Source organism: Pezoporus occidentalis, unplaced genomic scaffold (assembly GCF_034315485.1).
Source record: "Pezoporus occidentalis ecotype Australia unplaced genomic scaffold, CSIRO_AGI_Poc_V1 ctg2, whole genome shotgun sequence".
In the NCBI taxonomy this organism is placed as follows: domain Eukaryota; kingdom Metazoa; phylum Chordata; class Aves; order Psittaciformes; family Psittacidae; genus Pezoporus; species Pezoporus occidentalis.
Window position 1 is genome coordinate 17995568 of NW_026913855.1, and position 15327 is coordinate 18010894.

General features: G+C 40.1%; 1 protein-coding gene across 8 annotated transcripts in view; it reads left to right on the forward strand.

Annotated features, from left to right (window-relative positions):
* Window positions 1-15327, forward strand: part of LOC134163303 (uncharacterized) — a 273936-nt gene that overhangs the window by 115997 nt on the left and 142612 nt on the right. The gene's annotated exons all lie outside the window — the stretch shown is intronic.

Here is a 15327-nt window from a genome sequence, read left to right on the forward strand (position 1 = left end):
CCTCTCAACCCCTCCCCAAAGCACCAAGAATTAATAAACCTCTATTAATTATTGGCTTAAAAACCCAGTGTTGATATCAAGCACTTATGTTTTACTGTAAGACAAATTAAGTGTGGATAGCAGTGGGTAAACTAGACTTCATTGTACTACCTTATTACCATAAATGCCTTGTGTAACATAGATTTACAGTGGATTTTTGACTGATGACCCCCTCATGATAATCTGAATAATGGTAAAGCAAATTACATTTCTGTTACTGAGGACAAAGCCAGAGAATTCCTGACTCACCCCTACTTGAATATATTTTGCTTTGCTTTCCCTGAACTTGAGGCATGGGGATGATCACAGGTTGGAGCAGCTGATCTCTGGTAGTGACAGTGCTGTTTCTTCTTACTTAGATTGGAAGCAGTGGTTGCAGGACTAAAGTTTGTATTTGAAAATTCAGCAAAACCAGTTTTGGAAATAACCTTATGGAAATATTTTGTGCAGTCAAGGTACTGACACTAGGCTTTTGATACTATAATTTATGACGATGAAGTTTAAACATGTTGACTATTAGAACATTCAAGACATGGTAATTGATTCTGGTGTTAAATTTCAACAACATTAGAGGTCTGCGAGAGGGCTGTTCAAGTGTCCACTTCCAGAGTGCTAAGCACACTTATTCTGGTATGAATATAAGCACACTTATTCTGGTATGATAATCTCACACTGATGTGTGAAGTGTCACACTGATGGGTGAAGGTTTTTCTGTATTCTGAAGGGTTGTGTTTGTGTTTTATTACATATTTTTAAGAGGTTCCTCTGTCTTTTCAGATGTCTGACACTGTTTTTAGTGGGGCAGTACTGCTGGTGTCCTTTGCAGCAGAAAAGCTTTTTACATTGCCGTCATTAATGGATTCCGCTGAGCAAGGTAGCGAGCACTAAGTTATGATCTGCTAATATGCTCAGGCAGAAGAGTCTTTCTTACATAGAATACTAATTGTCAGAATGAAAGCCAATGGTTTTTGTTTCCAATTTCCTAACACTAAGTGGAATCTTCTGTAACCCTGACTATGCAATTACACCCAAAGGAGGGATGTCTCAATTTGTCATTGAGGTAGCTTTGGCAGCGGTGGCTGAGGCAGCAATTGTGAAGGAAAAGTGAGAATGCTGTAGCATTAAAGCTCCCCGAGTAAGTTTTAAATGCTGAATTTTAGGAATTCACTAGCTTTTTTAATTGGAAAGTTTTGCAACACTGTAGCTTTACATCAGCTTTCTTCTTTACTAAGCCCTGAGGTGGAAGAGTTGTCCCTCTGCCAAAACCTTGTTTTTTTTTTTTCTGGGAAACTGTTGCCTAAATTGTGTTTAGTGGTTATTTTTTCTTTTTTTTTTTTTTTTTTTTTCCTCCTCCTTCTCCCCTCCCTCCCCCCTTCCTGCAGGCCAAGGAGGGGCATTGATAATTTCAAGTAGGCGATTATTCAGTATTCAAAGCTATTAATTTGGGGTTGATGAGACGTTAATAAAGGTAAATATTGATATCATCATCTGATGATAAGCTAGCAATATGGTAAAAAGGAATATAGATCAGCCAAGCTTTCTCTGGCTTTTATTTTTAGGACTTGAATTTTTGTCAGTTTTAAAAGCTTATGTTGTTGCTCTGAATGTTATTGACTTGCAAGTTTATGCTTCCATGCCCATGAGTTAATTTCTCTTCCTTTACATTCTTCAGGTACTTAAAGATGGAGTGAGTCAGTGTTTTGCAGGTGAAGGTTTAGACAAGTTATGGATCAAATAATAATAAAGGCTCTGTCTAGATTTTTATCTCAGTGCAGCAGAGGCAGATGGCTGAGAGACAAAGATGAATCTGGGTGGTCTTGATGTCAGAGACTGCCATGAGGATGGATATTCCCAGCTGGGGGACAGGGAGAGGAAAAAGATCCTGACATTCTGAAAGAAGTGTACTTGCCCTCAGTTTTGCTGTGCAAGAAGCCTAGCATTTGAAAACTAATCCAGCTACCTATTTTGGCATTGCTTATCTTAAAAGCAGCAGCAGTGATGCAGTCAGGCGTGCCTCACTTACTGTGGGGGTAGAAAAACTGTGATGTAGGATTAAAGACCTGCTGGAAGTTGAGCCATATCCCCTTCCTCCTCCCCCCCCCCCCCCCCCCCCAATTTATTTCGTATTTTTTGGTGGGTTCTTTGTTTTGGAGGGTTTTTTGGGGGGGGGAAGGGGGGGGTGGTGGTGTGTTTTTTTTTTAGGGAGTCAGGTCTTTAACAAATGAGATTTGGGGTATTTCACTTATATGGAGAAGTTTACGGAAAAGTGCATCACTAGAGCTGTAACTGAAGTGATTTCATAGTTTATTTTTAGGCACTTTGGATTGAAGCTTGCTAATTGAGGGCGGGGGTGAGAAGGGAAGGTTTGCTTGGAGTTGGGTTAAGCCGAGGTTATCTGTATTTGCCTCAAGCCTCCAAGAGTTGGCAGGAGAATTGACTAAACTTTGTGAACTTGCATAAGCCTGGCCTTTAGCATGCTCACATACGCACACATACATGTGCCCTCGAATGCTTTCTCAGCTTTCCACTCCAGCCAACTTCTTTAACAAGCATACTGCAATCCTTTCCAGCCCACACTGGGAGGATATTAAATACTTTTTAGCCTAAAACTCCTGCTCCCTCCTCCTCTTTAACTTTCCCATCCACCCCCTGTACGCTCCCACTGCTGGGAAGGATGGGTGCTGTTTTCTCTTATCTCCTTGGCTATGAGGGTAGTTTCACAACTGTTCTGTGTTTCAGTTTTTCACCTACCACAGACTTAATGTATTAAAGTGGGCCAAATCTGGCACTCCTTATCCCAGACAAAGGTTTTATTGAAGTCTTTGGGAACTGTGCCTGAGACTTAGTGAGATTGCAGGCAGTGGTATTTAAAAGAGGCTTCCACAGTCATTAGATTGAAGTAACTTCTTTTTTTTTCAATGGAGGTAGTTTAATCAAGACAGTGCTTTCAAGTCTGAAATGATCTCTTATGAAGTTACCTGGGAAGAGGTTTGAAATATCTCACTTAATGTTTTCACATCTCGGTGCATCAGTTCCCAGACATTTCACTCTTTGTCTTCCTTCTTTGAAGGAAAATCCTAACAGAGATGCCATTTGTTTTACCTTCCACCTCTAAGGTTAGGTTGGACAGAGTTGGAAATGGTAGTTACAAGGTGAACCAGTATGCTTTTGAAAGGAGAAGTTATGACAGCTTGTTATTGGGTACAACTGATTTTTTGCAAGTGATGTGATCAAAGAAACATCCTGGCTGATATTCTGACTTTACAGCACTAATAAAAGACTCAAGGATGGGAGGAGGGGATTTAAACCTCCCTTGCATGCACACACATACTTGTGCATTTTCTCACTGTGTGATTGAAGAAACATTAGCAGGGTAAAAATTACTTTTTTTTTGGGAGGGAGGAAGGAAGGAGGGCAGGGGAGGAGGAGTTTATACAGCTGCTGATCAATTGGAGGCAAAATAATGTCAAGGTGAATTGCCAATAAAGAGAGAATTGGTCTCTGAATTTAGCACTGATAACTCCAAGTGGGTTTGGGCAGGAAATATTCTGCTGACCATGGAGCATCAAGTTGTCTAGAAAACACATAGCTGGGAGTCAACATATTACCTGTAGAACTTTTTTATATTTGTGGTAAGAAGATAGTAGATGTATTTCTTTTAAGACTTCAAAGGAAGAAAGTGAAAGAGGAAAATGTTCAACTTTGTCAAAACCCACCACCAAGTCAGCTCCTGAATACAGTATGCAGTGTGTCCTGCACAGGGATGGTAACCAGGGGAAGTTTAGAGAATTGAAGTATAGCAGATATACTGATTTTCCATTTAACAGTTAAAACAGAATATTAAAATAAAGCCTTCTCTGACACAAAATGGGAAATGGTGCCTCTGCTGACAAGATATTCATTTCTGTCTGAAGCACTGTTTGCTATAAGGTTATAGGAAAGGCCATGATAGTGGCATGTTCTTTCACCCTCTGCTTTTTCACTGATGCTGAGCTCCCAACTTTCTTTTTAAGAGCCTTGCCCTTGGGTCAGAGCTGCAGGTCTGGACCTCCTGATCTGTTCCAGCTTGTGGATTGCAGCAGGAGATTTGCCATCTAAGATGGGAGCTCCTTTTCTTCTCAAACTCAAAGGCAATTTAAAAATCTGGTGTATTACTTGTAGCTGAAGAGCAAAGCTGGAGAGCAAAGCACTTCTAGCTGGACTGTAGTAAGGCCATGAACTCATCTAGTATTAAGTGAAAGGATTTTGTGGTGGAAGGAGGTGGAGGCAGAAGCTGAGGAGTCAGCCCAGTAAAGAGGCCACAATATTTCAGCTGTGGCAGGCTGGTGTAATGGCTTCTGTAATTTACTGGTGCTGTATGCATGTGTCTTTTCCACTGAGCTTAAAAAAGGTTTGCCTCTAACTACTGGGTCTCCCAGAAGAAACCGCTTTGGTACTTGTTGTTTTTTCCTGTGGAAACCTTGGTGAGCCTCTTTGTCTTGTTTGCTGACTCCACCAGTCCTTTTGGCTTTGCTGCCTTGTCTTCCACTACTCTGTGACTTGTTCCTGGTAGCGCCTGTCCCCACAACTTGTGCAATGAGTGTATCACTGAAATAGCACTCTTAGCCACTGACACATATGTTTAACTGAAGTTCATGAAGGTCCATTGAATGAGGTTACCAGAACTATACTATAAAAATGTACTTTTTCCTTTCTTTTCACATAGAGACACATTTTAATTATTGAGTCATGTCCGGACATGTTTTTTGTTTTCTTTTTATTAATGTGTCTTTCCATAGTTTGTACATGCAAGAAGGAGCTGGGACAAGTGCCTAATAGCACAATAAGGAAAAATAAATATCTTGTACTAGGATGGACCATATTTTTTTGAAACAATCGTATCTATGTCTTTTGAAGTTTAATCTGTGACAAGATTTCTGTTTGTGGTTTCCTCGTGTGCTTGCATTGTGCCATTTTTGTTTCAGTTGTGTTAATTTTTTCCTACCTGAAAACAAAGCCTCTGTTTTGATTTGTCTTTTGCATGTTTTCAGTGATGGAAATGGACCTGAATGTGTTGGACTAGTGGTTGAGTTTATGTTGTTCAGTTATTTATTTTTTATGACATAGATTTTTACTGTGTAATTCTACAACAATTAACATTCCTCCAGGCTGAGAATAGCTCTAATGAAAGCCTGTCTGTGAGCTGAGAGCAACAGAAGTGGTCTGGGAGTAGAAAGCTTAAACAGTGAGGTTAACAGGTCAAATGAGAAGAAGCAGTCAGTTGAAAAAGTGAATAATACAGGGGATTAGAAGAAGGGATGAAGCTTAATGGCCAGGCTTTGCAGTGAGGTTGTTACTTATGTATAGGTAAATTCTCTTTGACATCAGCATTCAGAAGTGCGGTTTTGTCTCCAAAGCTCAAAATGTTATTTTGTAGAAATATAAAAAGTCTGATTTCTTGCATATTATCTTTCCCATGTCCCTGTGACTTGGTGAGATTCTACCATTCTACACAGAGGTAGCTCTTTTCAGATTTTCATTCGCTGAGAAGAATATACCTTCAGTTGATAAAGATGGGTAGTGCTTTGCAATCTGTCCGCTGTTCTGTTGCAGGTGCACAAAAGCTTGGTTTTGGTAGTAAGACACCACAAAGGTTATCAGCTTGTTTTTCCTTTGCCATGTACAAACAGAGTCCATGATCAGATAGAGGAAATATGTTGACCTGTGGTTGTCTCTGAAGTAGTTTTGAATTTTGATTACACAAGTTCACAGTATCACAGTATCACAGTATGCTAGAGATTGGAAGGGACCTCGAAAGATCATCTAGTCCAATCCCCCTGCCGGAGCAGGAACACCTAGATAATGTTACACAGGAATGTGTCCAGGCGGGTTTTGAATGTCTCCAGGGAAGGAGACTCCACAACCTCCCTGGGCAGCCTGTTCCAGTGTTCCGTCACCCTCACTGAGAAGAAGTTTCTTCTCAAGTTTAAGTGGAACCTCTTGTGTTCCAGTTTGTATCCATTACCCCTTGTCCTATCATTGTTTGCCACTGAGTAGAGCCTGGCTCCATCCTCGTGACACTCCCCCTTTATATAGCTCTAGTCTGTGATGGTGAAACCAATTTTTCCATCAGGCATTAGTACAAATGAATACTATGGAAGATCCCTACAACTCTGACTAAGAATTGTTCTTCTGTCTGTGGCTTGAAAAAAAGGCAATAAGCTAAATGTTTCTGGTACTCTTTGTGGCTGAAATACATTAGCAGTGGATTCTAGGAAGTAGCCAAGTTGAAATATGTATTACACAATCTTTTATTCTTTGTAGCTGGCTTCCCCATATTTAAATGTAACAGGGCAAAGTGTGAGAGTATAAATGTGAAGTGTGTGTGACACAAGACTGAGAGTTGAAAGGTGCCGGCTAGATGGGATTCTTTGGTTTCCCACTGAAAGGAGCACTGTCAAGACCAGTGTTCAGGGTTGTTGTTACAGATCACCTTCAGTGGGATGTAATGTTTTTTCTTTTCCCCAGTGACCAGAAGAAAGAATTGGTTTCTTTTATAAAATTCATTAAACTCTTCCTGATTTGTGATGCTATGCTAATGGTTTTCCATTTTGTACAGAAGCATCTTTCTTTGTCTTGCTGTGTGTAATGATGATGAGTAATGAGGAAATGGCTTCATAGGTGATAAAGGACACCATGAAAGTCCTGCTGTGAGTTAACTGTAAGCTAAACTGTGTTCAAACCATCAGCTTTGGGCACAAGCTCTCCTGCTGTGTTTCGTCCTTCCTTCCTCCATCCTCTGCTTTCTGATAGGCTTTGCAGCCTGGTCTTTGCCAAGAAAGCATAAAGCATTGGAAGGAAAAAGGGGAGTTAATTATGTTTAATGGTGGGTCAGGAAGGGGGGGAGGGAGATAAGGTTTTAATATAAAGAGCCAGTATTGATTCCAAATATACATGTGCTTTTAAATAAGTTTTATTAAAACGATTTCAAAAACAACCCCTTCAGCAATATTGGTTATCTTGGCAAAGTACCATGATGTTTTGTTTTGAAATGTGAACTCTGGAGGAGCCAACACCGGGACCATTAAAAAAAAACAACTTTCTTTCACCTTCCTGATGTCTCTCTTCTCCTTTTGCCCCCTAAACAACTGACCTAAAAGCAAAAACCTCACAACTAGCTGTTCTGGCCTTAGTGGTTGGGAATGGCTTTCCCTACTGTGGTAAATAAGCTCTGCCTACACTGACCTCTAAGGTGGGACATCTCTTGTGGATCTTTGTCTCTCCTGGTGCTCTGGAGTGGTGGCAATTCCACATGGATCCTAGTGGGGTGCTAATCTGCTCCCTTGGCCTTTTGGCAAGGCTGATGTGCTCCTGCCTGGCCTGCATGCATTTTTGGGACCATGGTGCAGGGTGCCTACATGGACTTAGAAGCACTCCCAAGCCACAGGTGCATGTATCTACTGGTGTGGCAGGGTTTGTAAGGAAAGGTTTATGGAGAATTTAGGACTTGTCTTCCCAGTACCTTCTTGCTTCAGAGCTTGCCAGGCCATCTCAGACAAAATTGCTGCTTTTATGCAGTGTAAAGTAGAAATATCAGCTCAGGTCCCAAAAATGAGACTGTACCTCAGGAGGCAGTGCAGGGTTGAGGTGGTTGTGAGCCAAGTCACTTACTGCTCACTCAAAAATCAAGTCACGGCTGATACTGACTTCTAACCTTCCCAATGCAGAGCTGCAAACACACTGATTCTCCACCTCTCAGTTTATGGGCATCGGTTTTGGCGCATCCCCAAACAGATGCCTGCTGCTGCCCATGCCACCTTTGCTGAAACAAGCTGCTTGGCACACAATTCATGTTTGCGATACTCGCTGTATCTCACAGACTAGAGGTGTTGGCCCCTAACTGCCCTTGGTTGTATTCTCCCTGGGCCATACACCAGTCTGATTTGGGGAGATGCCTGCTGTAGAGCCGAGAGTTGATGCAGGCCTTACAGGCCAGGAAGGTTGGGTCCCTCCTTGGCTTGCCAGGGAAGCTGGTGGGAACTAGAGCATTAGGGTCTATGTTTCCTCACCAGCTATTTGAGTCTGTTACGTTTTCATGAAGTATTTTTGTTCAGCTGACGAGGATTTCTTTTCTTTTTTCTTTTTTTTTTTTTTTTTAAATGAATAAGATTCTTGTCAGAAAATACCAGTCAGCTGGGAAAGGAGTTAAATGGAAATATATTTTTATAATAAAACCAGAGAAAATTTCCAAGCATGATCTGAATGCAAGTCTTGATTTGTTTTGCTATGGGTCAGAGGAGTGTAAACTGCCCTTTAATCTGTGTAGTGCTTGATTCTGAGACAGAAATGCTTGGTATTTAAAATTTGATATTTTATTTAAAATATTTCTCTGCTGAGAAGTAATAAAGATCCAAATAGTGTCCATTTTTGAATAACATAGTGGTTAGTCCAGTCTCAGAAGTTACAACTCTTGGCAGTTAAAGGCTGCAAACTTTTATTTCTGGAAACTTCTATTCTAGCTATGTAACTTACAGCAGAAGGTGAGATTCATGATAGTATAGGCTAAATAGAATTAAATATATTAAGTAATGTAAGAGGTATTTGTTTCAGTTAGAGAAACAATTTTAGAGAACTTTTTCAATTATTTTGGTTCTCCATGGGAAGAATAAGAAATTTACTTAGTTATAAGTCTACAGGGCACAAGGCTGGACTTGGTATTCTAAGACTTTACTGAATGTTTTATATCAAATATTATACATAAATGATCTACTAAAAACATTGGATGAGAAATTTTGAGTAGTGCAAGGCAATCTCTTTAAAGTGTCAGAATGTGGAAAGTATTCCTACTTGTATGTTGTTAAATTCTACCCCACATAATAGGTTGGCTATAGTTAAAGCTTATACTCAAAGCTCATTTACTTTTCTGAAGCTGATGATATCTTCCTGAGTTCAATATTTTAAATCTTTTCACACTTTATATTTTAAAAGAATGATAATTGAAGATAAGCCAGATTTCTTCTTCTTCCCTGAATGAGTGTAATTAAATTCATCATTCTGGCTTTCTTCTGAGTAGTTAGTTCTTTCTTTGAGGGCTATGTGTAAAAATAATCATAATATAAATATATATATCTTGAAGTTTTTCCTTGCATTAAACATATGGGCTTATTTGTTGCCAGAATTAATTACACCTACAAGGAAAATATGTAGCTAAAAGGAAGTGGTGGAAGCATGGGAAGCCATTTTGTTTTTGAAATCTGACCACTTGAAACCACCCACAGTGTCTGGAAACCTGGCAGCTGATGTGCTGTAATTTTGTTCTTATGGTCATTATATTTCTTGGTGCACATAATTATTTTTTTTTTTTAAAGAAAGTACAATAGATTATTCTCATGATTAATTTTTAGTTTTCTTTCAGTGTTAAAAATGAATGTAAAATATATTATGTATATTATAAACTAGGCTCCTTCTCTGAGCACTTTGGAGCAAAATGTTCTAGTAGCCTGTGCTCATAGTCATGGTTCAGCTACAATTTGATGGAATAAGGCAGATTCAAGTAGCACCAGTTTTGATGCCAATTTTACACTTGGTGATCACTGGAAGGATTGAAGAGTGTGGACATTCCTGGGCGTGTGGTGCTATCATCGGCAAAGATGAAACAATATTTCCTTTATTATGTGCTTTGTACATTGACAGGTATTATTCAGATCATACCCAGAATATCTTAAAAAATATTTAAAAACTGAGAAAAAAAAAAAAAAAGAGAAGTTTAGCTGGCAAGTTGTGGAGGCTGTGCAACTCTTCCCCAGACAGATGTTAGCTTTTAATTTGAAAGGAACAAACTTTCAAGTTCTACTCCTGGATTTCTATTCTGATAGATTTAGTGGCTTGCACTTGGTGAACTTTCTTGTGAAGGTATGTTTAAAATATTTTTCAGTCTTTTTGTAATTTAAACAAAAAAATCAGATGGCAGGCTTGCTTTACAGTTAATGACTAGCTCAACAGTTAATATTCAGGGAATTTGTTTTCATGTGTATTGCGGTTGTATTATATAAAATGAAATTTTCATATTAAGAAGAAAATCAGCAAAAAGAAAGTAAATCACCTGTTTCCATTTTGAGTTGGTTCTGATGCAAAACTAATTAATGAAAAGGTTTTGTCTTAAGAGGTCAGATTGGCTGTAAGTCAGGGCTATGAGCAGCAATTAAGGGGCAGATAACCCAAGTTCTGCGCTTATATCTTCATTACAAGCCAACTTTAAAAATAGTGAGCTGCTAAGAATTAGTTTCTTCAACCTGCTGGGCATGGCTGCCTTTCTTTCAGCCTTAAGCTTCCTGTGAAGCATCACAGGAGAAGCAAAATGCCTCCTGCAGCAGTGGAGTAGAGTAAGTGGGACTGCAGCTGTTCTAGACACGAGGTCCAGAGGCCCCTGTTTGGGGTCGGGGGAAAGCCCAAGTAGGGGATCGTCTCAGTGCTGGGTTTTACATACAGATGTTTGCAAGGTGGGCCCCTGAGTACCTGCCCCAACTCCTTTAGCAGCTGTGGCCTGTGTGCTTCAGGCTAGGTTAGGGTACAGCATTTGTGTAGGAATGTGCTTCTGAAATTTATGAAGTGCTGTTGGAATATATGCTTCCTTCCCCCCCTCCCTTCTTTGAAAGTGAGGAGTGGGGGGAGGGCAGGGCAGGAGGGAGTAATGTTTTGGGAGGTTATGCTAAAAACCTGAGGCTAGTCAGGTGTAATGTAGTTTAGGATGTCTGCTTGAAGATATTTGCAACTTACAGTGGCAGCTGTGAGGGGCAAATTGCAGCTTTCATCTTACCTGCATGCAGGAGTTGAGTTCAGTGGGAGACTTGCTTGCCAAGGCAGAGGTGGGCCCTTTTGCTTTATCATTTTCTCAGCCATAACCCTCTCACTTTGACCAGGTTCCCCAGTCATAACCCAGCTAAGGACCCACTCCTTGTGGGCCCTTAGGCTTTCTCATTCATCCTGAACCTTAATTTTATGTTAAGCTTTGAGATAAGTGCGTAAATAACAGGCATCTTCTCTTTGCTCCTATGGGAGATGGCACCACAGGGTAATCTTGACGCTACGTTTTCTCTGTGATGGGGGATGAAGGGATTCCTACTGCTGCTGTTCCTTCTCCTCTTTCACTCCTGTGGGGGATGATAGGGGTCATAGCATGAAATAGGGCAGTGGGAATGACTGTCACAGTGTATATGGGCTTTGGATTGATGTGACCCAGATTTGTACGGTTTGCCTCCTCCCCTATTGTGTTTCCTTTGATGATGAGGTGAGAGGAGAGATTCAGACTGTGTTCTCTTCTGAGATGCCCATGGGTCACGCTACGTTTGGTCTTTATTGGAAAGCAAGCCCCAAAACCTCCCTCTCTTCATCCCTCCCAAAACAAGCTGTGGCTTGCGGATAGGACTGAAATAGGTATAAGCAAATATGAATTACTTTTCTGAGGTCCTGAGGCTCAGTTTGCCAGTTACGATAATATCTTTGGAAGCAACACAGCCAAACTCTAGGTCATATCGACAGTGTGTTGACAAAGTGATATGATTTTATTTGTTAAAATAGCAGTCAAAAGATTGTCAGTGGTAGTGATGGCTGTGAAAGTAATCTTTCAGGAAACCTTCCAGTTGCAGGGACAGGCATAACATTTTTTGGAGAGAACACCAAGACTGGTTTTTAGAAGTATATTTGCATTTCCAGGAATATCTCATAACCAGGTCATCTTTAACCTTATTTCACAGTGGTTTTAGAGTATAGATGATCCCCTGCACCGTTCTCCCCTTTTGTGTGTGTGTGCATACACGTGGGTGTTTCTGCAAGGGTGTTGTATCATAAGGCAATTATCATTTACTGACTTTCTGCATCTGAAGCTGCTTCTTTTGGGCATTTGAGCTGATTTCACATATGCTGGCATGTGCAGGTCTCTAGCCTGGTCCTGACCAACTCTTTATCTGTGAGTACCTTGCAGCTCTGCATGCCCACTGTGCGAAGGCACCACCAATGTCAAATGCAGTGCCATGGGAGAGGGGTGAGTATAGAAATTCCCCCCTTGCTGGCACTCCTGTCTTGCTCATGTGTGAAGCCATTCCACGTGATCCTAACTGCATGCTGCCCATCAGTTGCTCACCGCCTTCAGCTGTGGGCCTGTGGTGGGCAACATTCTTACTTTCTTTGGTTTGCTTGCATTAAAAGCAGAGGAAAAGGGGAATTTCACCATCCTGTCTGGCCAGTGGTGTGATCTGTAGCTAGGTCTGTTTTGATAGGGTTGGATTCCACCTTTTCACAGGTACATATCTGTGTGTGTACACACAGTCTTAGATGAGCTTTTTGCAGGAAGATCGTGTGGATGAAGAAGTATACATGTATGCATTTAAGTGGTCTGACTTATTCTGTTATGTTTTATTTGATCAATTTCTCTCCTCTTCCTTCTTTTCTTCCAACTGCTAGGAGGGTCCTGCATTTTTCTTTGCTGTCCTTGACAAATGTGTTTCGCATGAATTTGGAAGGCTTTCGAAAAGAAGGATTGAGCTTCTGTGACTACTTTTATTTTTTAAGTTTTTTTTTTCCCTTATACGTAAAGCTATTAAAAGATACAGTTGGTTGCCTGGAGAGAAAAGCTAATACAGAGAAGAGGATTTACTCATTAGTATCTCAGTCATGTATCTTGTATCTTAACTATTCAGTTATCTCCTTCATGAAATATAAACATGTGGTTGCATAAAAAAGTCACCTATTCTATCTGACCATCTTGAATCTTAAACAAAGATGGTATTGTTTTGAATATGTTAAAAAAACCTCCCAGATTTTTTTCCTATTTGCAGAGCTTATGATAAAACTTAAATTCAGAATTAGATACCTGAAACCAGGCAGATTTTCAGACCCAAATTTTTTAGATTAATGGAAGATACATTGCAACTGTCTAACATATTTTCATGAACACTTATGTTCTCCCTGTCTTGTAAAAGTATATAAGAAAAAGTAATAGTGTTGATTTGTATGTGAAGGTTGGCTTGCATAAAAATGCAACAAGTACTGTGGTCTGTAGTTTGCTGTTGAAGGTTAGGGCCAATTCAAGAAATCCAGGTGCCCTTTGGTTTTGGTGGGTCCAAGCTTGAGAATGAACCGTAAGGCCTACCCATTAAACAGTTCATCTCTGGTGCCCATTCACTTTTATTTTTATCTCTTAAGCAACAAAGCATGCATTTTAGGTGATTCTTCCAGAGCTATCTGAGAATTCTGGCTTTCTTTACTCACACCACCTGCCAGCAGATTTTAAGGTGTGTGTCTCTGTGTGCTTGAAGGAGCTATCATAGATACTGGTGACAGCTGAGCTTTGAAATGTTCTTTGCAGCCAGCACAAAGTGCATGGGGAGAGAGTCATTACGTACACTTATAGATAATACTTGCTTCATATGTTAGTCTTCTAATAATGAGCCCTTCTCTTTGAGCCGGGGAAGCGAAAGGACTTCCTCATGGTCCACAAAAAGATCTGAGCAACACTTTCATGCTGCTAGGTTTGCTCAGTCAATCAAATTTAGGTTTCATTTTTTCTGTGGCTACCAGAGGTGTCCAAACTCATGTGATTTCTACTCCCCAGAGGCTTCCATGGGCATCTTTCTTTTTCTTTTTTTTTTTTTTTTCAGTTTTAGTGGCTTAAATTAAAAAACACGAGGCTGTGTGTTTTGAAGATAGGACTTTCCAGTTATGAAGTTCAGTGGTTCTTTTTCTCCATTAGTAGTTTAATGTGCAGTACATTCCTCAGCAAGGTAATTAAATACAGCAGTTTGTTTAGATAAATACAATCAGATAAGTTTGTAATAGGAAGAGATTTGTGTTTGTAGATGCTATATCAGCTCCAGGTGTAAACTGAACCACCAGAAGACTGCGAAAGCAAAGCTCTAAGCGTTGTCCAGTTGGTTATTCTGGACACATTTCCAGCATGTGTGGAGAACATTATACTGTGCATACATCATGATCATACAAAAACTGATTGCAAGTTCCTGAGCCAGTTATTCACATAAAACTCCAACTGATAGGTTGTCAGACTAGTGACCTCAGCTGTAACCCTCACAGCACTGTGTGTGCATGTGTAGCATGGCATCATTCTGATATACCACGGTGGTATCTTTTGAGGGTGTTTCTTCATATGTGCTACAGAACTTCCCCATTTGAGCTGGTGACTATTGACTGCCTTGGCTGTGAAGTCTTAACTGAAACTAGGTGTTAATCACCCTTCCCTCCTCCCATTTTATTTTTACATGAAGGTTCTTAATGTCTTTAATTCTTAAGGATTTAATTTGGACAAGGATCTTGCTGTCTGGATGGTTAAGACTTGAAATTTTCCCAACTTCAATCAACTCCAGTGTGTTTTCTTCACAGTGCCACAAAAAGCAAAGATGCACTTAACATTCTTACGTATAACAGAAGGTTACTGCTGACAAAATGTCCTTTCTTTTATCTTCCTTGGGATTTTCAGAATGTTTTGCAGAAGTGAGCTTTTATTTTACTTTTGGAGTGCTGAGGAATCTCTGATACTGTTCACTGGTTAAATCTCTGGATGCCACAGATCTGTTAGAACTCAGTGTCTTTAGTTCACACTGCATGGTTCAGTGTTACAGATGTGTACTTTAAAACTTTGTGATTTCAGACTGGAATGTCTGTGTATGTTGATTTTCTGTCAGGGTTATACAAGCGGATGCTACATGTGCAGGCATATGCACATGTGCATGCAAATGCACACATGTAAACTGGTATTTATAATAATGCTGAATAAAAATTAATTATGAATATAAGGATAAGAAATAAATGGCATGAGAACACATTTTCACTTCAGTATACTTGCACAAGTGATATGAAAATACGGAGTTTTCTTGTAGTTTGTCTTAGCTACTGTGTTAGATCTTTCATTGCTTTTTACTTAATAAGGCTTAAGGCTTGGTCTTAAGCCTTATTAAGTAAATAATTGTTGTTAAACTGCAGCTGTTAAACTGCAGTTGCCATCCTGCTGTAGTCTGTATTTCCAAGATGGGCAGGAGTTACTGTGTGTGCCTCAGGTAGTTACAGAAGGCATGATGTGAAGGGTGTGCTGGAAGGTTGCCTGCAGGGTTCTGCAGTATTACAGGGACATCACCCACTGCCACTGCCCAGCACCTTTGTCCTGCTTTTGGAGCTGATTTGTTAAAATAAATAAATAAAAGCCACTGAAAAGTAGAGGGCAAAAAAGAACAAGAAAATACATTTCTGAGGGTGGATTTGTCTTCTGTTGACACAATTTGGCTTCCTTTTTGTAGCACGAAA